The sequence below is a fragment of the Pongo abelii genome, chromosome 2, assembly GCF_028885655.2.
Source record: "Pongo abelii isolate AG06213 chromosome 2, NHGRI_mPonAbe1-v2.0_pri, whole genome shotgun sequence".
NCBI lineage: Eukaryota > Metazoa > Chordata > Mammalia > Primates > Hominidae > Pongo > Pongo abelii.
Window position 1 is genome coordinate 141,904,171 of NC_085928.1, and position 25,809 is coordinate 141,929,979.

A 25,809-nucleotide genomic window follows, 5' to 3' on the forward strand; every position below is an offset into this window, starting at 1 on the left:
TTTTAGATTATTTTGCAGTTTTACTTCCCCTTTGTCATTTATTTGCTTTCACTAGAAATAGACTATTTTATTTCCATTTCTTTTACTCCTAATTTAGCCTACAGATGGGCTAGAACTGAGGAAGGCTACAGATGTGGGCAAGTCATATTTTCTGTTATTTAAAATTTTGTACTCCTAGACATGATGTTTTTGAGGAGATAGTTTATCTGTAGGACAGATTTTAATAAAAAGATAATATAGTATTATAAAATTATATTTATAAGAATAAAACACAAGTTGTAAGCCATGTTATTCTGAGAAAATGCTCTATGAACCAAGTGTGAAAGAGTTGCACTGTCTTTCCTTCATTTGAAAATCTCTAATATAAGTTTTTAGTAGAATGATAACCAGAAGTGACTCCTGAATGACTAAGGAAAGAGGAAGTCATGGCTACTAGAGCGTACATACTAAATGAAATGTAGTGATTTGCAGCATGGACTTTGAAATCCAACAGACCTGGTTTGAAAAGCACTACTGCTTTCTAGTGATATGACGTGGGGAAAACTCAACAACCTCTCTAAAGTACTGGGTTCCTCATCTGTTAAATGGGGATAATAACAGTGTCTTCCTGTGTGTTATGAAAATAAAATGAGGTGATGCATTAAAGTCCTTAGTAGAGTGCCCAGCACAAAGTAGCTGTTCAATAAATGATATATATGAGATAGGATGATATATGACATATGACATTTCTTTTAAAATTGGCCCCAAATTAACCAGAACTTTGGATTAACTAGGATATCTTTTCCTTGGTTATATGAGATAGTATAGAAAACCTTAATAAGAAATAGCGTATTTTCTTGGAAAGTGTTCAATAATAAGAATTTTCCACTTTCACTTGTTTCAGAGCTAAGGCACCATGAAACCATTGTCTATTTGAATTTCTCACTGTGTGTCAAGGACATTTTTGCTAAACCTGGGTTTATGTTTTAGAATCAATTTTGTTGCTGACAGAGATTTAAATTCAAAAATAAATGCTATTTGATTTTCATATTTGGAAATAATCTTAAATTATATGTTTAACATATATAAATACAGAAATATCTTATGGCAAACATAGTTTTCTAATAGTTACATATCGCTATAGTCTGAGTGTTTGCAACCCCCCAAAATTTGTATGTTGAAATCCTACCCTGCAAGGTGATGGTATTAGGAGGTTGGGCCTTTGGGAAGATTAATGCCTTTGTAAAAGAGGCCTGAGAGAAATCCCTTACCCCTTCCACGACATGAGGACACTGCTATACACCATCTACCAACCAGAAAGAGAGTTCACACCAAACACCAAATCTGCTAGCACCTTGGACTTCCCAGGCTTCAGAACTGGGAGAAATACATTCTGGGCTTTATTATTATTATTGTTACTATTATTGAGACAGGGTCTCAGTCTGTCACTCAGACTGGAGTGCAGTGGCACAGTCACAGCCCACTGCGGTGTCAATATCCCAGGCTCAAGTGATCCTCCTATCTCAGCTTCCTGAGTAGTTGGAACCACAGGTTTTTGTTTTTTTTTTCCATGCCCAGTTTTTTTTTTTTTTTTTTTTTTTTTGGTAGGGACAGGGTCTCACTATGTTGCCCAGGCTGGTCTCAAACTCCTTGACTCAAGTGATCTACTTGCCTCAGCCTCCCAAAGTGTTGGGATTACAGGCATGAGCCACTGCACCCAATCGCCCAGCAAATTCTGTTGTTTATAAGTTGTAAGTTTATGGTATTTTGTTACAGCAGCCCAAGTGAACTAACACGTGGTTTTCCAGTAATCAATATTTACACACTGACACATAGGTTAAAGAAATCTATATTAAAGAAAGTATATGTCTTCTCCAATTTTACAGAAAAAAAAAAGGATGAGAAGGCAATTACATTTGATGATCTGGTATATTTTTAAAGAGTTCCTTAATCCAATCTATTCATATAATTTTTGAAAGACTCTGCTTTCAGATCATAAAGGGGAAGCTGATATAACTAAGCCTATAAATAAGACTACATGTTGGAAAATCCTTAGAGTGGAAATGATAATGAATCTCAGGAAAAATATAACTACAACATTTCTAAATAACTATTAACATATACATTTTTTCTCCAGTGGAAATTCTATTTATCACCTTTGTAATTCCCCTAAGACTATCTATGACCTCCATATGTACATATCTTTTCCCCCACCTACTGACAGTAATAATAACCACTACACAGTTTATGTTCTAGTCATGACATAAAATCTTAAAATTCCCAGAGGAAGGACCAAAAGAAGATCTCAGTCAGTTTATTCCATTTACTCACAGCGTACCATTTGACTTATAAATAAAAACAGCAGTCAGTGATTGCTCTTAGAGAATGCTGGGCCATGGAACCAAGTGGATTTGGGTTCAAATTCTAACTCTGGCACTTACTTGACTATGAGGCTTTGGAGAAATCCCATTAGCTCTCTGAACTTTGCGGAGCATCTTCAACTGTACAGATGGGGTTAGCAACAGGTAACAACAAGCTGTTCTAACAGAGCAGGGTGTGTGGTAAACTTTCAATGTCCAGCAAAGCCTTCTCTTGTAACTCTCCTTTGATCTCTCAGGCCTATCTTCATTTCCTGTTTTCATCATAGTTATATAAAGCCTCTTGTTCCATATTTTCACAGATTTTTTTTTTTTAAATCTCTCCAATTCAGAGCTGGTTTTATATCGCTAGAGGTCCTCAATTCTATACTCACGAAATTAGTGAAGGAACCATAACAAAGTTCTAATTTCTCCACTGTGATTATTATTTTGATGCTTTTTATAAAACATTAATTAGCAAATCCTTTTCAAGTTTATTTCATCTTGATGGTCCTTGCTTTCCTGGTGCCCTAAATGCTTACTTAATACAGTACTGCTCCAAATATTGCATTATCTGCTCTAGAATTACAGAGGAAGAAAACAAAGGGTTTATAAGGAAGGGAGAAAGTTAACACTTACGGAGAATGAGTGGTGCTTACTAAATGATCCATAAACATTATTTTCCTTCTGCCCTTCATTCTTGGTTTTTAAAATCTGGGAAAGTATTAATTCACTCCCTATTATTAAATAAAGAATTGGCACATTTAGACTATCTCCCTCTCCCTTATCCCATTTTTTAGAGTTTATGACTTTTATTTTTCTATTATATACATTTATAATATTAAATAATATTGGTTCATCAATATTAGATAGCATAGCATATCTTGATTCTTATATAATATCAAAACAACTGTTGTTGACATGAATTATTACCTTCATCTCATTGATAAAGAAATTAAGGCTCAAAAGTTAAGTGGCTAATAATGTAGAACTGGGATTTGAACATTTGTAAGGTAGAGCAAAGAGAGAAAAAAATATGTCCCCTAGTAAGTAAATACATTGTCAGAAGACAGTTACAAACAAGAAAAAAAGTAAAACCTTACTTGCTGTAACTAAACCTCTGTTTCTTTCTAGTATAGTACACTATTTTCTTTTTGCTCTACTTTGCTTATTATTTGGGAAGTATTTAGAGATTCCAGTTGTGCTGTACTCTGGTGAAGAAATTCAAAGGAATACCAAACAAAATTGCACTTTGTTCTGTGAAGCTCATTAATGTGGCTATTTTTATTGGTAGCCTCTTACTATATTGTGCTGAAATAGTAATACTCTATTAATTTCTTTTTATTTGCATGAATAACACAGTGACACTCAATAGCCCAGCCCTTAGAAAATATAACATCATTGAGCAATGAATTCAGAAATGAAGCAGATGCCCAGAGACAAGCAGCTCTAGCCATCACAACTATGCTCTGGGCACAAAAAAAATAAAGGGTGGGGAAAAAAGGACACCTACTAGCTGAATCTGGTAGCCCACACCAACAATGTCTGCTTATGTTTCATCGGCCAGACTTACGTCATCTCTGATATGGTCAGCCCACCTGAGAGGAGGCTGACGATGTAGTACTTGTAGGTGGCACATTGCCACCTTCAACTTGTAGTGAAGAAGAGGAAAATGATATTGGGTAGGCAATAGTATTTACTCTGGAAATATACAGGGTTTCTAAAACTTAACATGTTCAAACCATACTTTTTTTTAAATTTTACTTTAAGTTCTGGGATACATGCGCTGATGGTTACAGACTTTTTTTAAAAAAGCCTTTTTTAAACAAAATTTTAGTTTAAGTTCTGGGATACATGTGCTGAACGTGCAGGTTTGTTGCATAGGTATACATGTGCCATGGTGATTTGCTGCACCTATCAACCTGTCATCTAGGTTTTAAGCTCCGCATGCATTAGGTATTTGTCCTAATGCTCTCCCTCTCCTTTCCCCCACCCCACAACAGGCCCCAGTGCGTGATGTTCCCCTCCCTGTGTCTATGTGTTCTCATTTTTCAACTCACACTTATGAGTGAGAACATGCGGTGTTTGGTTTTCTGTTGCTGTGTTAGTTTTCTGAGGATGATGGTTTCCAGCTTCATCCATGTCCCTGCAAAAGATATGAACTCATTCTTTGTTATGGCTGCATAGTATTCCATGGTGTATATGTGCCACATTTGCTTTATCCAGTCTATCATTGATGGGCATTTGAGTTGGTTCCAGGTCTTTGCTATTGTAAATAGTGCTGCAATAAACATATGTGTGTGCATGTGTCTCTATAGTAGTGTGATGTATAATCCTTCAACTCTCAAAGTTTATCTGACAGGCAGATTACGAATAGACCCAAAGTAACTTTAACATTTGCAGTGACTAGTATATGTGAGTTTCTTCTATATTAGTAAGATTATTTTCAAATTGGCTTTGTTAGTATGTGCTTTTTATTTTGGTTTACATTGATTTACTCTTTTTTTTTCTCAGAATTCACAGTATAGATTTGAGAACCAATAACTTTAAAAGCTAATTAGTTGAGCTTGAAATACTACTTCTTTTATGTTTTATTTTCCTTTACGCTAAGTAGGTGGCTGCCACCTCATTTACTGTTGCTCACAAGAAGGAAAAAAAATCATCTTTTCATTGAAAAAATTAAGTTTTACATGGAAATAACAGTCATATCATCTTTATATGCTCAAAGCCAGCAATCATTTGGGTAATGAAGTTTTATGTTCTCAGATAGGCATAATATGAATAAGTTATTATCCAAGATTAATGAATAGATATCCTTTCTTTCTATGTGGTTGCAATGATCTTTAACAAAATTAGTGAGAAAAAAAGCTTTTGTTGCACCTGATTAACTCACCTTGATTTAGGCGTGAATGAGTCATTGTCATTCTAAGAACTTCCTCATGGTCAAGTTTTGGATCACCATTTTAAAAATATATTGTGACTGTCGAAATTCCATGCATCTAAGTCTTTTCTGCATTGTTAACATTCACAGATGAATTGAACAAGTCAACTCTGTGTTCTCTATAATAAATAAAATGAACTATTTAATGATTTTTCATGATAGGAGTATTCAAATATGGTTGTTAAGAATGAACACTTGAACTTTCCCCATTCTGCTAATAATACAGAATATCTGCTTATCTGACATTCTATATTATTAGCATCTGGTTAGTCCTCTGATAATAAGAACTACAGCAAACCTGTTTCATTTAAAAACGCAAGGACAGGGATTAAAGAAGCTGGAGACCCTGATATTAACTATAGTGGGCGCTCAGTAATGAACTGCTCTATATAAGTTATTATCTGTATTATCTGCATCTGGTTGGTCCTCTGATGATAAGAACTACAGCAAACCTGTTTCATTTAAAAACTCAAGGACAAGGACAACATAAACAAGCTGGAGACCTTGATACTAACTATAGTGTGTGCTCAGTAATGAAGTGCTCTTCATAAGTTATTTAACTTCTGCAAATGTCTCTCAAGGTAGGTATCAATATCCGAAGTTTACAGAAGAGGGAACTAAGACTCAAAGAGGATAACGAACGTGCCTGTGAGTTTTTTAAACTACATTATATTTCCTTCAAGTGCTGATGACTAAAAATGTCTGAATATAATAATTTCATAGCAGATTGGAAATCTTGTTCACTTCAAAACCCTTTATGGAAAAAACCACATAAGGTTCTTGAGTTTTCTCAAATCTGATAATACAATAAGTATTTGAATTAATTAGTAAGAACACCTGAATTAGAAAACCCTCAGCAGTGTATATATTGTAAAAGAGCAGCTGTGGTTAAATTTAATAAGGAAAAAGAACACAGGCCTTTTTCTTAACCAGTTAAAATTTCAATAATAGTTTAAAATTGTTAGACCACAGAATAAGTATTTTCTTTTCCCTCCTCATCCATCTTTGAAAATATAATCAAATCTAGATAATTTCCTGTAATTAAATGAAAGCATGTTTTTGTTAAGAAAATATAATAAATTCAAAATCCTTTATGTATGAACATCATTATACTATTTAAAAAGATATTTTCATTCACATTAATAATAAAACTAGAGTTCCTGGGGTAGGATTAAGTGAGCTAGGGAAGCCAGGCTATCATTTACAAAACAAAAATTGTGGAACCTATATATATATGCAGATATGTATATATGTCAAGAAATTTTCATGTCATAATCTGTCATGTAAATAATTTCAAGTCTATACAATTACAGTATAGAGAAACACAGAAAACTAAATACGTGTGGCCAGATAAATCTTGAGAAAAACCACTAAAAACAACCAACCAACCAATCACATAACAAATTAAAATGAAGTCCAGTAGAAGATTCTGTGGAGGCTTCAAGCTCACCAACTCGACGTAGTTGTTTTCTGACACTTACTGTTTGCTTGCACAAGATTTTCTAATAGCAGCATTGTCCAAGAGAAATACAATGGGAGCCATATATTTAATTTTACATTTACTAGTAGCTACATTTCTTAAAAGAAACAAGTGAAATTAATTTTAATAACATTTAATTTAACCGAATATACAGCCATAATATTATCATTTCCACATGTGACAAAGAGTCTTTGCTCAGCCAAATTTTAATCAGGCTTCTGAACCTTTCCTTAGGCCCCTCTATGTGCTTCCTTGAAAAGTCTAGTCTGCAAAAGAACCTGGCTAAGTCAGTTTAGCCAAAATTCCCTTGATATGTGATCAGATTCCTCATCTTTCACCTTCCCCCAGAAGATGTCTAATCACCCTGGCCTGTCTTTAGCAAGAATCCTGTTACGTAGGTTTAGCCAGGATCCCCGCTCACCCCTGATGTTTCCTCTTAGTAATTTTCCATCCACTGACCCCCACACACCGTTCCTTGGAGATAAATGCATACTCGCCTGTGTTGTTTTCTGACTTGAGCCCAGTCTCTCTCCCTTACTGCAAGCCCCTGTTGCAGTGGCTCCTGTACCTATTGTGATGGTCGTAAATAAACTGAATAAAATCTTTTTTGTGGGGAGCAGGGGGTACACGGTCTCGCTCTGTTGCCCAGGCAGGAGTGGCACAATTATAGCTCACTGTAACCTCGAACTCCTGGGCTCAAGAGATCCTCTCACCTCAGCCTCCTGAATAACTAGCACTACAGGGGCATGCCCCCATGCCCAGATAATTCTTTTATTTTTATTATTTTGTAGCAATGGGGTCCCACTACATTGCATAGGCTGGTCTCAAACTCCTGGCCTCAAGTGATCCTCCTGACTTGGCCTCCTGACTTGGCCTTGGGATTACAGGTTTCAGCCATCATGCTCAGCCTATTACCAAGCTTTAACAAGTATCATTAAATAATTTTTTTTTTTTTTGAGATGGAGTTTCACTCTTGTTGCCCAGGCTGGAGTGCAGTGGCACCATCTCGGCTCACTGCAACCTCCGCCTCCCAGGTTCAAGTGATTCTCCTGCCTCAGCATCCCGAGTAGCTGGGATTACAGGCATGCACCACCAGGCCCGCCTAATTTTTGTATATTTAGTAGAGACGAGGTTTCATCATGTTGGCCAGGCTGTTCTTGAACTCCTGCCCCCAGGTGATCCACCCGCCTCAGCCTCCCAAAGTGCTGGGATTACAGGCGTGAGGCACAGTGCCCGGCCTAAATTTTTTTTTCTTTAACACGTGTAATCAATATAAAAATTGCTAATGCAACATTTTACATTTTTTCATAACAATTTTAATTTTTATTCTGTGTTCAGTAGCCACATGGGGCTAGTGGCTACTGTATTGAAAACATAGTTCAAGCATTGTTGAGTGGTATGAGTTCTTAAGGATTTATTTTGGATCTGGGCACTGATATAATTCGGAAGGTCAATTTAGCAGCAATTGGAATTAGATAAGTAAGTGTCTGACATTCTTGTGGGCTAAAGTCTTAGATCCCTCCAGCCTTGTATGCTAACTTTGGAGACTGATAAAGGCTATTGGTGCCTAAAAGGCTGTGAAATGTATTTTTTAAAAAGCTGTGAAATATTTTAAGTGTACATCACATAATTTAGATTGTCAATTTGATACATCTGCACTATGAAAGTGTCAGAAACGCTAGTGCAAACTTCAATTTTGAATAAAAAGACAAATCCAGAAAAAGAAGTGTGCATTTGTCACTCTTTTAAAAAAGAGTTGGGTGCGGAAAGGATCAAACTGATTTAACGTAATAGGGAAAGAAGAGACAAGTCCTACTCTCTCTGACTCTTGTATTTTGTTGTGGCATTTTAAGAAGGATCCAATTGTATGGATCCAGTTAAAAGCAACCAGTAGTTGTGAAAAGGCTTGAAACTACATCTTGTGAACAATGGTTGAAAGTACTTTGAATATGGTTTCTTAAAATGAGTATCTGTAGCAGGGGTAGTTAGAAGGATATGCACGGGAGAGGGAGTGGGAAAGTGTGATAAGCTGTACTGGTAAGTCCTTAAATGAATGTCACATACAAGAAGAAAAGAGCAAGAAACAAAGACAAAATAACTACTCATAGAAGAGAGTGCAAGTTGGCTGAATACAAGGAAAATGGCTTATAAAAATACAATGGAAAAAGATGTCTTGTGAGGCAATTTTCCGCTACAGAGGATGGGGACAGTTCATGATGCCTAAGGCGCCTCTCAACACTGAGAATTGATTTTATTGGTCTCAAATATTGAACAGAGAGGCAGCGTGGAGGTTTAATAGTTCACTGGCCTTGATGTTACAGGCAGGCCCCGTGTCTTAATCTTGGCTCAACCTGTAGGAGTTAGGTCACCTTTAGCAAGTCTCCTGGACTCTCTGGGTCTGCTGCTTCTATAAAATCGAAATAATATACCCCACATTTACTTTTGGGATTATTGGAAGGCTTTGTAACCACATAAACACGTTTCTGTTTCCATGGGATAAGCCAATAAGGCCCCTTAACACAGCCCTCCTGTTTCTTTTTCCTCCTCCTCCCTTCCTACTCTATTTCGGGTTCTGTCTTCCCACACCCAGCTATTCCTGGTACCTTCCCTTACATGCACCTTATCTTACTGCTGCATTACAGAAAAGTCTAAGGATAAACACAAATAGTCTTTTTCCCCCCTAAGGTAGGGCAAAGGGTTAATAGAGTCAAGAGGTAAAGTCTGTAAAAACCATTTTTCCACATTTTTTCATCCTGCAATCGCTGTCTATAAAATGAGCCAACTGCTGAAGGGGACGCCAAGAAATCACAATTTCAGGACTGCCATGAAGAATGAGTATTCAACTCCTTATCAGAGACCTTTAACCCTTAAACAATAATGTATCCATGCAGGTCACCCTACACTGCCTCTACTTTGAAGTCTGCAGCAGAATCACTATTTTTTTTTAATCACTAATTTTTAAACTGTGGTCTTTACGGCTCAGATCTGGGAGTGGACATTGACCTTTCTTATTTAAACCATAGCCCACAGAGAACACATAATTTCTAGCTGAATCCTTTAGTCCCAATATCCCCTCTTTTCACTACCCTGACTCCCCTCTCAGGTGAGGTTCAGGAAGATGGTTATCCAGAGGGCACAGGTTCTGGGTTCAAATTACTTGGGTGCAAACATCAAATCCACTACTCTGAGGCTGGGCCTCAACTTATCTGCAAAACGAGGATGATTCCTATCTCAGAGAGTTGAAGATTAAGTAGTTTTAAGTAAACTTCTAAACACTTGAGCCGGACACAATAAATGGGGCTACCAGAACTATCTTTCCAGCATTCCCACCTGCACATGCCTTAGGCGTCTCCGAGAATTTGGTCTCCGAGACCTTCCAGAGCATCCATAACTTAAACCCTGCTCTGCTGTCGTTCAGGATGTCTCAATAGTAAATGAACCTGCTGGCTCCCAATCCAGCCAAACCAGGAGATAGACTGAGGCTTCAGACTGCCTCGCAGATACTACATGGCACTTGACGGCAAGAGCTAAAAAGAGGTGATTTAAAACAAGATTTCCTCGGGCTTAAAGCTTAAGTACCGGGTTGCGACCCTACTCTCCGCAAGACACAAGCGGAGGGGCGCGGCCCTAAGGCACACGCCGGAGGGGCGTGGTCGTGGGCACGCGCGCGCGCCCATGGGCGTGTCCTTTTCAGCACCCACCGAGGCGCCCGCCCCCTCACGCGCCGCGTGGAATCCAAATCCCACGGCCGGCGTCGTTACTCTGCGCATGTGTAGCTGCTAGGGGGCTGGCCGGGAGAACGTAGAATTTCAGGGAAAGAACGATCGGGACGGGGAGGGCGGGGCAGAAGACGGAACAGTTGAAATCAGCTGACTGGGTCTCGTGACAGCCTGGGCGGTGGCGACGCAGGCGTATTAGAGCGCGGTCGCTCAAAGCCTGAGCGAAGATGGCGGCCTCCAGAGTGAAACTCTGAGAGGCAGAGGGAGGAGGCGGAGGGGGCGGGGAGGCAGCGCCGCGGCGGCACCAGGAACCCGCGGCAGCGGAGCTGCAGGGCCCCGGCGGGGGAAAGGGGAAGTGGTGAGGGTGAGGAGGCTGGAGGGCACCTCATCCCACTCTGGAAGCTGAGCCGGCGGCGGGAGGAGCTAGGGCTGGAGCTTCTCCAGCCTCCCGCGAAGGTAAAGCCGACTCCGGGCACTGGACTCTGGGGCTCTGCCTTACTCCCTTCCCACGCCGTGGGGACTTTGTGGGGCTCAGGGCAGGGAAAACGGGGTGGTCTTGGCTGCTGCAGCTTGCAGCTGCTAAGGAAGCAGATTATCCTTCCCCCACGCTGCTGGTCTGGTTCCTTCCGTTGGACGCCCCCCCCGGGTTTGAGTGACATTAGCTCAGGGCGCTGCCCTGTCCAGCCCCACCCCTCTTTTTGCCTGTTTTATACCTAGTACGCTCTTTCAGTCGCCTTAACATACCCTTACCCCACGGGCTCTTCATTCCCTTGTGGGCTCCGCCCTCGGGATTCCCTTCCAGTCTCCTAGTCTGAGCACCCTTCCTGCTGGATGCCGGCAACTCTTGTTTCTTTGGGTCAGCGACCCTCCTTCCGAACAAGTCCTGCAGACTGACTTTCTTTGCTTTGTTTCGTTTTGTTAGGAAATGAGCATCCGCGTCGTCTGTTCTCCAGTACTTTTTCTAAAATCATTTTCTCCCCCAAGGTTTTTCCTTCCTGCAAGGCAGCTTATTCACGTGGCCTTTCCCCCGCTGCTGTGATTTTACCTTTGAATGTGGCCTTTGGAGTGGGTGCAGTAGGACTTAGACGCTCAGTGAAGTGGCTGTTAATCGCTTATTTGATACTTAACTATGCTTAAGAGTGCCTTCCCTTAAATTTTCTCCTTTTGTAGAGTGTTCCGTTAACCACTTTTGTCTTGAGATTGTTTCCTGTGTCCGTTGCTTAGAAGGGGGGAAAAAAGTAAAGATTTAACCCTAATGTGGCGGTGGTCTCCCAAAGTAATTATTTCTCATTTTCCCTCTGCTTTTCCCTTTTACGTTATTCTGATTTCCCTCAAAAAGGAGGTTCTCTACCTGATGCTGTTGCGTCCTCTATGAAGGGCTTTATAGTGTACAGTTACGTTGAGCCTTTTGTAATATAGTGTCTTGGGAAAAAAGTAGAAGTTCAAGACCTGCCCGCAGTAATTCTTACTATATTTTCTTTCTCAGTTTATGGGCTTGATAGGTTTCTGGGTTTGAAACTACTGCCTGCAGGGAAAACTACAGTGATCAGGTTTTGTAATATATTACCAGTGCTTCGAGTTTATGGGAGTATGAAACAGAATTTGTCTTAAAAAAATAAATTTATAGAAACCACTTGTCAGAAATTCGGTATCCAGAACACAATTCTTTGATTTTTGTAAAGTGCTTTATTGACTTATCTATCATATAACATAAAACCTTGTTCACATTTTGTGTAATGTGAAACGCTTTTTAAGCTACTATATCTCAAACTTGGCTTGTGCTATTAATAGCACAGTGCATTCAGGCAACACACGTCCTTGTGTAGAAATTATTACATTATACTCCTTGTTTGAAAACAGGAAGTAGAACATATTAAGGGAGGAAAAGAGGAGTCAGAGGATTATTAAGAAATAAGAATGTAAAGAACCTTAAGGCTAGAGTTCAGTTCATGGAAAATATCAGCATTTGTATTCCACTGAGAGGCAATGAATATTCCTCTTTTTCTAAAGTGGTAGTAATAAATAGTCTAAAATATATTAATGTTATATATTGTTAACAAGCTTAGTTGTAAACAAAATACTTAAGCTAAAAAATAAAATATTATCAATAAATGAATGAATTATTTGGAATAATTTAACTTTATCCACAAATAAATAGAAGATGGTTGCCTTGCCCAGGTGGACTGTAACAATACTGGCTTTATTAAATTTGTTAAAAGGTTGATAGTGGAGTCTCGTTCTCAATAGGTCCTAAATTAGGGTTGAAATTGAAAAGATGTGTTTTAACTAATTTGGCTTCATTCCTCAACCAGTTCTGTTTACACAGGTGAATTTGAGGTTTCTGCTACACATACCTTTCCCCTGCTTCTGATTGAGGTACTTTAAATTAGTAATTGAAACAGGCTGTGCAGATAAACTGCAGCACAAATTTGGTTGCTACAAATAGGTTTTGGCCTAAATGTTCACTGTAAAACATGGCAGTAGTTAAAGGGGAGTTATTAATATTTTGAAAGAGTTCGTTGAGTCAGTGTTTCTCAACTTTATTAGACCCAATAAAGGCTTCCTTTTTATAAAAAATAGTAACACCTTCTTTGCTATCTTTAGTTTATAAATAATGTAACTACCTCTGGCTTTGGCCCTGAGACAAAAAAGAAGCTTTGCTCTCACTTCTGCAACAAAAAAAGACCTACACTACAAGTTCATGACTTTTTCGAAATCTATTAAAGAGCTGAGTCCACAGAGCAAAACCACTGGCTGAAAATTTGAGAGACGTGCTTACAGAGAGTAGATGTCAATTTCTATTTACTGTCTTCAGACACAACTGGACAAAAAGTATGAGGAAAGCTGAATGCACAATCTTGCAAACTCTTATCCACAAACCTCCCTGAGTCTACTAGAAAAGATTGGAAAGAACCCTGGGTGAGTCTGTTGTGCAGATTGAGAGGGAGAGGAACAGCAACAGAACTTTTAAGAGGGTCAAGAAACTGCTGTGATTCTTCCCGTCTCCCTTTTCTATGGAAAAAAGCTTTAATCTCTGGGGAGAAGGGCATCTCTCTTGGCCCCATTGGTGAACATTCAGGGGGTAGATGAGAAGTGGGAGAGAATCTTATGCCTGGAGGAGGGGCCCTGAGCCCAAAACTGCAGCCGGGAGTGGTCAAGAGAAGCGAGAATGCCGCCCTCCTGAGATTGAGGAACACAGTGTTTGACTTAGACTTAATCAGAACATCATACTGTATCCCCTACCCCCACCCCCAACCCCCTGACACCAAGCTAAGAAGCTTTCAGTAACAAGTAACCCACAAAATACTACTAGGAAAGGAACAAGATTATGCAAAGAGGCACAACACAAAGAATCAAACAGGCATTGCTCTAGTAAACCATCGCCCACCAGAGAGAAAACTGTTCTGCAGATTCATGAAGGCTGTAATACACTGAGGATAACTATGGCAAAAACAAATCATAAACTAAGTCCAACTCCTAACCAGATTAACACAAACCCTTCACCAAAGGCCTCACAAAGAACAGGCGTGCTCATTTCCAGTCATAAAAATTACCTCAATCTCTACTCCTACACATGGCCAGCTTTTAACCAAAAATTATGAGGCCCATGAAAAAGCAAAAGCTCCCAAGAGAAAGAGCAGTCATCATTATACATTTTTTAAAAAGATAGGAGCTTAAAAAGAACTGTTTTGTACATGTTAAATACTATAATAATTATGACATTTTGCCTTGAAAAAGTTTGAGCAAACAATGCAGTGAGCATTGGATGGAGTTACAGTTTCTGAATTACTGTGAAGTAGTAGAAGGAAAAAAAGTTATAAGATGGAGTGGAAAATTAGTAACATATATGTGAATGTATGTGGTTCATTGACCACCTGAAGTGTGTGTGTGTGTATTTTGTGAATTCCTGCATGGCTCAGTTGAGTTTGGTACAATTTTCTGTGTTCACTTAGTGTTGGGACAGAATCACCATAAGCAAATGTGACATTTTCATCATGCTCAAATTGTTCAGTAATACACCAATCCTGTTAAAATTCACATGATCAAAAAAGCATTATAGCAGAATTGACTATATGCATTTCAATATGTAAATAGTTAAGTATGATTATACCAAAATACACAAAGGACGTGTCAGAGGCTTGTACCTTTACATGGAATCATTTTGAGATTTTTTTTTTTTTTTTTTGTGAGACAATCTCGCTCTGTCACCCAGGCTGGAGTGCAGTGGCGCGATCTCAGCTCACTGCAACCTCTGCCTCAGCCTCCTGAGTAGCTGGGACTACAGGCGCTTGCCACCACGCTGGGCTGATTTTTTTTTTTTTTCTGTATTTTTAGGAGACAGGGTTTCACCATGTTGCCCAGGCTGGTCTTGAACTCCTGACCTCAAGTGATCCACCCGCCCAGGCCTCCCAAAGTGCTGGGATTACAGGTGTGAGCCACCATGCCTGGCCCATTTTGATTTTTGACAGAAATGTTGATGGCTACAGATTTGTCACATTGGTGACTCAGATACCACAATTGGGATTATTAGCATTGTCAGAAAAGAACAGGGTTAATAAAGTATAATCTCTTAATTTACATTGTAGCCACATTCCTGGAAAAATCTCTGTATATTAAAGCCTACAAAATGTACTTGGTGAGTTATATATAAAACAATTAGATTCTGGGATTCATTCATTATAAATAGGTTTTTGCCTACATGACTAACCATTTGGACTTCCGGACTTTCTTTTCTTTTCTTTCTTTTTTTTTTTTTTTTCCAGACCTCACTCTGTTGCCCAGGCTGGAGTGCAGTGACACAATCATAGCTCACTGTAGCCCTGATCTCCTGGGCTCAAGCGATCCTCCCACCTTAGCCTCCTTAGTATCTCGAGCCATAGGCACGCCATGCCCAGCTAACTTTTTTTTATTATTATTATTATTTTTAGTAGAGATGAGGTCTCACTGTGTTGCCCAGGCTAGTCTCGAACTCCTGAGCTCAAGCAATCCTCCCACCTCAGCCTCTCAGAATGCTGGGATTACAGGTGTGAGCCACCACACCTGGCTCACTTGGACACTTGAAAGTCGTATGGTGTGGACGGTACTTATCTTTGGGACTGTAATGTATGTTGAATATCTAGTCTCATCCACTAAATGCTAGTAGTGCTCCCAGTCATAGTGCCTCAGATGGGATGGCATCCTAGCCCAACCATTACTTTAGTTCAAAATTTTAATCAGTGGTTTTCAACATATTTTTTCTGTTTCAGCAGTGTTCACATACCCAGCACATGCCAATTTATAACACTTCTTGTTATGTGGAGTGATTCTTAATCATAGGAACTCCTTTGAGAGTAACTGAGTTAGATTTCTTTGTAACAAATAGTTTAAACCAACATGGCTATGATCATCTTTGCTAATTTAAGATAGTTACCTGTGCAAAGGTACATTTAGGTGTGGTTCAGTCAATAAAACATATAACTTGCTAGTGATTCTTTTCAGATGCTCTTTATTCAGTTGTCAACATATGGGAGTTTTACTTATACTTTTATGGACTACTTGTGAAAAAGTGTGAGCTTTAAAGTCAGTGGAATTTTACAGTTTAAGCACTCAAGTTGCCCTTAGAAGAACACTGCCTAGTCACATATTTAGCACATGCCCAGTGGTAATATCTCTTTGCAATGGATTAATAAGAGTTTGATATTTTGATTATCAGATAGAAAACCCCCTAAAGCAATCCAGAATTATTTTAGGTGGGTGCACAATAATCACACATGTAATCCCAGCACTTGGAAGGCTGAGGCGGGAGGATCACTTGAGGCCAGGAGTTCCAACCTAGCTTGAGCAACCCCGTCTCATCAAAAAATGAAATAACTAGCTGGCTGTGGTGATGTGTGCTCGGGAGGCTGAGGCAGGAGGATTGCTTGAACCCAGGAGACCGAGATTACAGTGACCTATGATTGTGCTGCTGCACTTCAGCCTGGGTGACAAAGGAAGACCCTGTCTCTTAAAAATTATTTTGATGCTTTGATTTTTGCCAGCTCTAGTTGCCACGACTTAATGGAAGGATTGGTACGGTTATGAATGGAGGAGACGTTCTCTGATATTTCATGTATTCTATAATACATTTAAACGCATATACATGGTGTTCTCACTTTTATTGTATTCCTTAGTCATCTAAGGCTATGGGGTTTCTCTCCTCAAACTTCTAGTCAAGCTACGGAATGTATTTTGAATGTTTATCAAATCTTAGAGCAGATAAGCCATTTTCCCCCCAAACCTTAGAGCTAATGGGCTTAATTTTAAAAGTGAAACTTTGCTTTTTTAAGATAATTTGGTAGTGTTCTGTAAACTGTAAAGCACTACAGAAGAGATAGGAATAATACGGATATTTCAGAACTAAACTAGAAATGTATGTTATTGCTATTTTGTATTGAGTGAAGGGGAAATTGTAGCAAATTAAACTTTTGTCTTTTAATAGTATAAAAAGAACAGTGTTTGGGTTTTCAGGATGCTTTCTGTAAAACTGTCTTCAAGTTGTATTTGTTAAAAGCTTAGGAAATTTAGTCCCACATTATGCATTTACTGTAATGATAGGAAAAACAGCAACAAGTTAAAATATGGCTGCTAAAAATTTCTTTTGCCCATTTCAGGGCCTGTTTACCATAGTAGAGCATGATTATTAAGTGCCTTAATAAGCTGATAAGTTTAATAAGTTGATAAGCTGAAGAGCTTACAGAAATAGTATACTTTGTTCTTGCATAAGCCAGGTTATGCTTCAAAGATAAAATGAAATAGAAATTAGGTCTATAAAGTTACAATAATGTGTATAAACTAAAAATATGTAAATGATCAATAGCAATGATTTCAAAGCATTGCTTAAGTGAACATGTTTCTGGAAAGAAAGCTTTCAGGTGAGTATTTAAGGCATTTTTAAGCTTTGGAAAGGGAAGAGTCATAGTAATACATCTTTCATAGAAAATTTGAATTTTTTTAACAACAGATAAACTTCTGTTTTGTCAGAAATACAAATTATTCCCCTCAGATGAAATGAGCATACACGTGATAGAAATAGAAGAGACAGGTCTCTTTTCAATACTTGATTTATAGTGTTGAACAGAAGAGGTCAAAAAAATTAACTGCTATGGTAGGTATGCTTGTCCCCTCCTCCCATTAAGTGTTTCTTCAGATTTAGGAGTTGCTTTTGAATTTTTCTTGCCGTGTATTTCATTAATATATACTCAGTTTGTAATAGAAAGGAATCAAGTTTTTAAAAACAATGGGGGAGATCTCATTATTTCAGCTGCCACTATGGTAGTGGAACTAGTTAAAAGTTGATTGTGATGTGACAGTACAATCACTTCACTTTAAAATATTTGGGCAATTATTTGAAGATATGATTATCAGATGAAATTTGATATTACCACTGGCTTTTTTTATTCTTTAACAACATCTATCTCTGGAGGTATCAGGTTCTTCAATAAGTTAACGAAGGCTAAGATGGTAGGTACTAAAATCTTACTTTGTGATGTATTTATGGTTTAAGATTCCTGTTGGTATCATACATATTACACATACTGATTTGTTGTTCATTTAGAAGAAAATGCTTTTACCTGTACTTGAGTCATATATTAAAATGAAGCTAAAATTTTAAAATAGGGTTAAAGTTCATATGGCAGTTTCCCCCATACACAGCATATTCTATCTAAACAGTTTAGTTGTAGCTATTTAATCTGGGTAAAAATTAACATTCTGTTAGCCATTTATATTTTTTACCATTTGTTTGAAACCAAACTAATCTAGTGCTATGATTTACTCAGATTTTGAATCCAGTTACAAACAAAACTAGATCCTCAAGAAGCCAATATAAGATATTCTCTCTATTACTGTCATTAGTTATTTTTTCAAAGGGTTAGTCTTTCCATGGTTCTCCTTACTACCCCTCCCTTTTTGGTAAGATATAGCTGTAGGAAATATTACGTTCATAAATTAGTTCCTATGATGTGAATGTCTACTACATTTTAAGTGTGGTTTTGGAATGTAGCATTGTTTCTGTTGTAGGAGAGTTTGATCAGAAAAGGCAAACTCTGCAATTTTCACCCAACATATTGTAAACATTTTCACCTACAGCCGGTTTGAAAGAACTTTACATTAGATACCCAAATGCCCACCTAAAGGTTTTTACATTAACATTTTACTGTACTTGCTTTATCACAGATCTGTCCATCTTTCCATTAATCCATCTTGTTTTTTATGCATTTCAAAACAAATTCACATTTTTAATTACTTGAGGGCAGAGCTAATGAAAGTAAGTTCTGTTCTTGCATTTTACAGACTCAAAATGGGAAAATTAGTAGCTTACCTGTTCCCTGCAAGTTGTCATATTTGTGTAAAAATTACTTCCAGTTGATCATGCTAAGTACATGCTTTAAACAGGTGACTAGCCTGATTAATGCCAATCCTTCTTTCACTAGTGTATTTTTTTCTAAGTGTATTCATTCATCCCTAGTTAAATGATTGTTCTGTTTGTGTTTTTGCTTAACACAAGCCATGTGTATATACTTAATTTTGCTGTGCGTGTAAATTCTTTTCCTTATAGCTTGACCGTAATTGGCTTGAGTGTCTATGGTGTTGAGTCCCTTCATCTTGCTTTTTTTAGTGTCAGCTTGATGTAGGCTTCTTCTCACTGGACTCCCAAATCCTGTGGTTTTCTGTCAAAATTATGTGTCTTCTAAAAGATCTTTCTCATTTTAACCATAAATGATCTTAAATGGTTTGCCAGTATTACTGCCAGTAATAAATTAGAGAATGCAAGAATATTGTGTTGTTCGAAAGCATGATGCAGTAGTATTCATTGAGAGAAGTGAATCTAGCCAAAATGCCTGTGTTGCCCTGAATTTGACTTTTTAACCCATAGGACAGTTCTATAAAAAGAACAAACAGAAGTTTCTTTGGTGGTGTAATTTAGGATATAGCATGAAAACAAGTGAAGCTGACTTGCAAAAATTGGAGATGCTTTCAATGCAATTTAATTACAAAAGGCATGTAAATTTGATTTTTCCTCATCAGAAAGAATTATGGGTCTTTGAGAATTTGAAATATGGAACACAATTGCAGGAATGAAGGAGATGAAATTTAAGTGATGTTAGTTTGATCAGATAAATTCTTGCTATTTCGAATAGCCTCTAAACAACTGGCAGAATGGCAAATGCCAGTGATACAGCTGCTACCAAGATCTCATTCAAGATACCATTTAACTGTTTACATTTTTTAGTTGGACAGTTTATGGTTGTTTATAGCATGTGCTTATACATGACTGTTACTGATATTACCTGCTTGATACTTGAGCTTCTGATACTAGACATTTTACAGATTTTTTTCATCATAAATAGTGGAAATCAATGGTTGCTTAAGAGTTTTTGCCTATAAGTGATGATTTTTTTGAATCACTTTTAGAGCTTAGTAATGTACAGAGGAAATATTGACTGGAGATTAAATTTTGTGAAGTTTGTTTTTCTTGGAAGTTTCTCAAGCCATAGTTAATTTGTAGCCATCAAACATAAATTTAAAAATATTAGGTTGGATACATGTAAGGAAACAATTCTAACAATTGAAATTTCAAATACCTAAGTGGGGAATATTAAAAATGTAGTAAATAAGATTGACTTGTAATAGTATTTTGTAGGAATAAAATTGAAATAAAAACAAGCTTAAGTGTTGGGTTATAGTTGACAAGATGATTTTTAAAAATTTCATCTATCCTGATTATCTTGGTGTTTATATATACATATGTGTGTGTGTGTATGTATGTGTGTGTGTGTATATATATATATATATATTTTTTTTTTTTTTTTGAGACAGGGTCTGACTCTGTCACCCAGGCTGGAGTGCAGTGGCAAGATGAGGGCTCGCTCACTGCAGCCTCAGCCTCCCAGGCTCAAGTGGTCCTCCCACCTCAGCCCCCCAAGTAGCTGGGACTGTAGGCGTGTGCCATGTGACACCCAGCTAATTTTTTGTATTTTTAGTAGAGACACGGTTTTGCCATGTTGCCTGGGCTGGTCTTGAACTCCTGGACTCAAGTGATCTGCCTGCATTGGCCTCCCAAAGTGCTGGGACTACAGGCGTGAGCCACCGCACCCAGCAATATTTTTTTCTTTTTAAAAACGTTTTATGGGAAACATAAATTGTAACAATAAAATAATAATGAGTAACAATAATAAATGGCAACCTCATGTACATCATTCAGTTTAAGAAATATATATTATAGTTATTTTTGAATGGTTAAGTAAAACTGAATGCTGATTAAATCAATAGAACACTGTACTGTTGAAGGTGAACATTCTAGGTGATATCTATTGCATACTAGAAGGATTGAAATTAATAAAAGATTTAGAGAAAATCAAGTAATTTAATAGAATTTCCCCCCAAAATGCTGTATTAGGTACAATAACTGGTAAGTTCTTGAAAATAAGATATAATAGAAATACTCAAAATAACTTCTTTTTTTGGGTTATCTCATTTAGTCCTCACCATAGCCCTTCGGGACAGTTATTCCTATTTTATAGACGTACTGTAATTCAGATAAATTCAGAAACTTTTGTTCAAAGTTACGCAGCCAGTAAATGCCAGTTATAAAAATTCTCCAGCCTTACCTTGGTAATAAATAGATTATTAACATCACTTTAATGGAATCTTAATATAGCTTGTTGTGCTAGTCTCTAGTTAACATATAGCATGTGGAATGGCAGCTCTGTGATCAGTGCCCTAGGGAGGTATTCCAGGGTCTTCCCAGATTGAATGATACCTGACTACTGTACTTGGAGGACCTCTAGACTTGTCTTCACTCATTTGCCAATTATTATCTTGAAATTATTCTACTTCTCACTTTGAATGATACATAGTTGGTACATTTTCTGATCTTTGTGCATTGCCATTACCTTCATTAGTGAGTTACCTGCGTTCTCTAAAAGTATCTTCATGGTCTAAAAGAGTTAATGCAGTTTCCAGACCACTTGCCATTCATTGGCTGAAATGACTTTATCAAAGAGTAGTTAAGATTTTACTGAGAATGTAAAATAGACTTACCTGAAAAATGTGGATGGGCTAATATTACACTGCCAAGAAATAGATCTCAGCTTCAGATCTCATTTATCTGGTTATCTTATCTTTTTTTTTCATCTAAAATTTATATTTAAATAGAGATGGGGGTCTTGCCATGTTGCCCAGGCTGGTCTCAAACTCCTGGACTCCAGTGATCCTCCCACGGTAGCCTCCCAAAGTGCTAGGATTACAGGCATGAGACACGGTGCCTAGCCAATCTGGTTATTTTAAAAGCTCGATGTTGGTTAGAGTAATTGAACTCTCTTTAAAGAGTATCCTGATATCATATATTGGTAACCAATTTTTGTCATTGTATGTTTGTTTTGAACACTTTGTTAAAAAATGTCCTACCCCCCGCCCCCCCCAGACAGAGTCCTGCTCTGTCAGCCCGGATGGAGTGCAGTGATGCCATCTCAGCTCACTGCAACCTCTGCCTCCTGGATTCAAACAATTCTCCTGCCTCAGCCTCCCAAGTAGCTGGGATTACAGGCATTCTCTACCACACCTAGCTAATTTTTGTATTTTTAGTAGAGGGGTTTCACCATGTTAGCCAGGGTGGTCTCAAACTCCTAACCTTGTAATCTGTCCACCTCGGCCTCCCAAAGTGCCAGGATTACAGGCGTGAGCTACGGTGCCCAGCCAAAAAATGTTTTTTAGCTTATATAAAGAAGGAAATATTTTGAAAGTTTATTTATAGATGATAGAATATTTCAGCTTTGGAGACTTCGTTGTATTTCTTTTGTCCTATGTTGAATATGGTAATTTGTTTTACTGCTTAAAATTGTAGATTTCAAAGTTATTTCTAACAAGTGTCATCTGTCCAGATGAAGACAATAACTGAAACTAGTTCTGAATTATTCCAGGAATTTGCAGTCAAATGATACATCTGTAATTACATGGTCAGGGTGAAGTTTTTTTTTTTTCCTTAAAGTTGAGGTAAGGTATTAAAGTTTAGGTTAAGAACCTAGGGTGTGGAAGTTAAGGAGGTTGGTCCAAAGTCTGGCCCAATCGCTTACCAGCTGTGTTACCTTAGAAAAGTGATTTATTTATCAGTTTTCTTGTCAATAAAATGACAGTCATACCTGTACTGCAGTGTTGTTATGGGGACAAAATGAAATAAATGCATGGTAAATGCATAGGCTGATCACTAACATGTGATGAGTATTCAATATAAGTTGTTTAATAATTTCAGGACATGTCATAAATTTCCAGATTAGAGTCACCTTGCTTCCCCCAACTTTATTAAAGGCAGTCTTCAATGGAGTTTTAAAATGGAAAAGCATTATCCTGATTTCCATTTTGAGGTTAGGCAGACGGTAATATAGCATTGAATTATTCCACTATTTCTGGGGTTGACTTGGCTAGGTAGTGGGGTGTCTCTTCCCTCCCTTACCTCTCAGATATACCCTTATATAAATATAACGTAGTTGAAGGCAAGCTTTTCAAATGGTGGAGCAATTTTCTTCCATAAAAAGCCCATTTTACTAGCCTTTTATTGGATGCAGAGTAAAACATCACTTGTTGCTTTCTTAAATATTAGAGACAGAAAATTATCAGGTGTGTAAATATTGGACATAGGAACTTGTACTGATGATATGAACTTCCAGAGAATTGAAGTATTACTTCTTTCCTCCTACAGTAGTTTTCTGTCAGCATTCTAATCTGCATCAGGAATACAATATTTATTCTAATAGGCCAGGTCGTTGGTAGTTTACTTTTATCTTAATGTGTTATATCTTCTCATGCTCCTTTCATCTATCCTAATCTAAGGACTCTCTGGAGTCTGGTGCTTTCATCATCTCCAGGTTTATAGACCTTCAAAAGCCTTCTTGATGTAAAGTTATTTAATTCATGTCCCAAAAGGTCTGTTGGAGTTCTATAACCCCAAATCAGTGATACCTATGAGGTCATTCTTTAGGTGTTTATTTTTAAAATTATTTAAAAAAATTATTTAATAATTCATGTATTTCTTTTGTTATTGTGAGATTATTTTGTTCTTATTCCCCGCTATGGGTTTATTAGGGATCTTTATTCCTTCTGGGTCATGCTCTGTGTTTTTATGGTTGTCATTTAAAAATCTTTATTTTTCTCTGCCTTTCATTTTAATTTTTAGATCCTTAATTTTATCAACCAGTCTCCACTCAACACATTTTCTTGTTTCTCAGTTTCCCCAAGATAGGCCCTTGGTACAGAGTCAGTTATTCCAATATCTTAAGTTATAGACTAGGAATGCAAACCCCATTCTTCAGTATCAGCCATTCACCTTTTCTATCTGCCTTTCTCTTTCATTGTTCCACTCTTCAGTTATATGGGGAAAAATATCTGTACACCTATATATATCTCTCTCTCCCTTTTTTGGTGAGTCTTCAGAGATACTGCTCAGGTTTCTTTTCAGCAATATCATTTACTGCAAAAGATTCAGACGGCAGGAATAATGCTTCCTGGGTTTAATAAATCTTAGTTGGGTGCCTTGGTCATCCCAGGTATGAAATCCAGAAACAGACAAACAAAACACCACACCAACTGTCAGGACTACATTTAGCTGTGCCTATACTCGCTAGTAGGAAGATGTTAGTTGACTGTAAGAAATTTCTTCTTTCCGGTAACAATAAAAGCTTCTTTAAACTTGGTGTTACTTGTGGTTCCTTTTGTTATTTTTCAAAGCATGAACTGCTGATGCCTTTCCAGAAGGTTTGACAAAACCCTATTTGGGAGTCCCTGTTAGAGCATCAGGTTTGAAGTAGATATCAGAATTGCCCATGTATTTGCTGAATTTTATTCCTTCACTCAAATACTTATTTTTGAGCACCTGTTTTGTATCAGACACTCTTGTGGCCTCTGTAGAAACAATAGTGAGCTGAACAGACAAAACTACCTCTCTCTGGATATTCCAGTAGAATTAGGTGAATAATAAATTTTACATTAGAATGTGAAAAGTGCTATGGGGGAAAAACAGGAGTAAGGGAATAGGGTAGAATGAGGAGGAGGGTGGTTACAATTTAAAACAAGATGTTTAGGGTCGGCATCATTGGAAAGGTGACATTTGAACACAGATTTGAAGGAGGTAGAGGTATAAGCCATATAAATATCCAGGGGGTGAGCATTCTATGTAGAGTACAAAGGCTGTCGGTAATTGGTAATACAAAAACAAGTAGGACGAATGAAGACAGCAATTTCAAAATAAGGGTATCTTTAAAAAAATGTTTTTACCACTCAGGTATATACCTAAGAGAAATGAGTACGTATGTTCACACAAAAACTCGTATATGCTTGTTCATAGTTGTATTATTCATAATAGCCAAAAGGTAGAAACAAGACCCGTGTCCATCAATTGATGAATGGATAAAATAGGTATATCCATATACCAGAATATTATTTGGCATTATGGACCAGCATAAGCAAACCCATAGTGACAAAGTAGATTAGTGGCTGCTAGGTGCTGAGGCTGAGGTATAATGGGGGGTGACTGCTAACAGAGTTTCTTATTGGGGTGATGAAAGTGTTCCAAAAATAGTGGTGATGGTTGCAGAACTCTAAATATACTAAAAATCACCAAATTGTATACTTTTTAAAAGAGTGAATTTGTGGTATGTGAATTATGTCTCAAGCCATTATAAAAATGTTTTTTTCTGAAAAGTTTTTTCTAATTATGTAAAAAATACTTGCTGACTTAGTATTCACAGTATAAAAAGGTATAAAGCAAGCTTAAATAAAGAATTCCAACTATTCCGTTTGTATTATTAGCACTTTGGTGTATTTTCTACAATTTTTTGTTTTTGTTTTTTTGTTTTGTTTTGTTTTTGTTTTTTTGGGGGGGACAGAGTCTTGCTCTGTCACCCAGGCTGGAGTGCGATGGTGCGATCTCGGCTCACTGCAACCTCCACCTCCCGGGTTCAACAGATTCCCCTGCCTCAGCCTCCCGGGTAGCTGGGATTACAGGCGTCTGCCACCACGCCCGGCTGATTTTTTTAGTATTTTTAGTAGAGATGGGGTTTCACCATGTTGGCCAGGCTGGTCTCTAACTCCTGACCTCAGGTGATCCACCCATGTCAGCCTCCCAAAATGCTAGGATTACAGGCATGAGGCACCACTCCCGGCCTCTACAATATTTTTTAGAGTGCGTTTTGAACTATTAAGGCAAGGGAGAAATAGCTAAGTTACAAAAGAAATAACCATATTTAACTTTTATTCAAAATGAAGTAAGTGATACAGTATTTTCAAAACCTATCGGTCTTTCATTAGCAGCCAGTTCCAATA

At 37.8% G+C, this 25,809-nt stretch overlaps 1 protein-coding gene across 1 annotated transcript in view; it reads left to right on the top strand.

The window, feature by feature from the left end:
- The first annotated feature begins 10,797 nt into the window (after window positions 1-10,797).
- DNAJC13 (DnaJ heat shock protein family (Hsp40) member C13) overlaps window positions 10,798-25,809 on the top strand; it is a 118,432-nt gene continuing 103,420 nt past the window's right edge. Inside the window, exon 1 of the mRNA XM_009239322.4 lies at window positions 10,798-10,932. The gene's annotated coding sequence lies outside the window, so the exon portion shown is untranslated. The remainder of the gene's footprint in view (window positions 10,933-25,809) is intronic.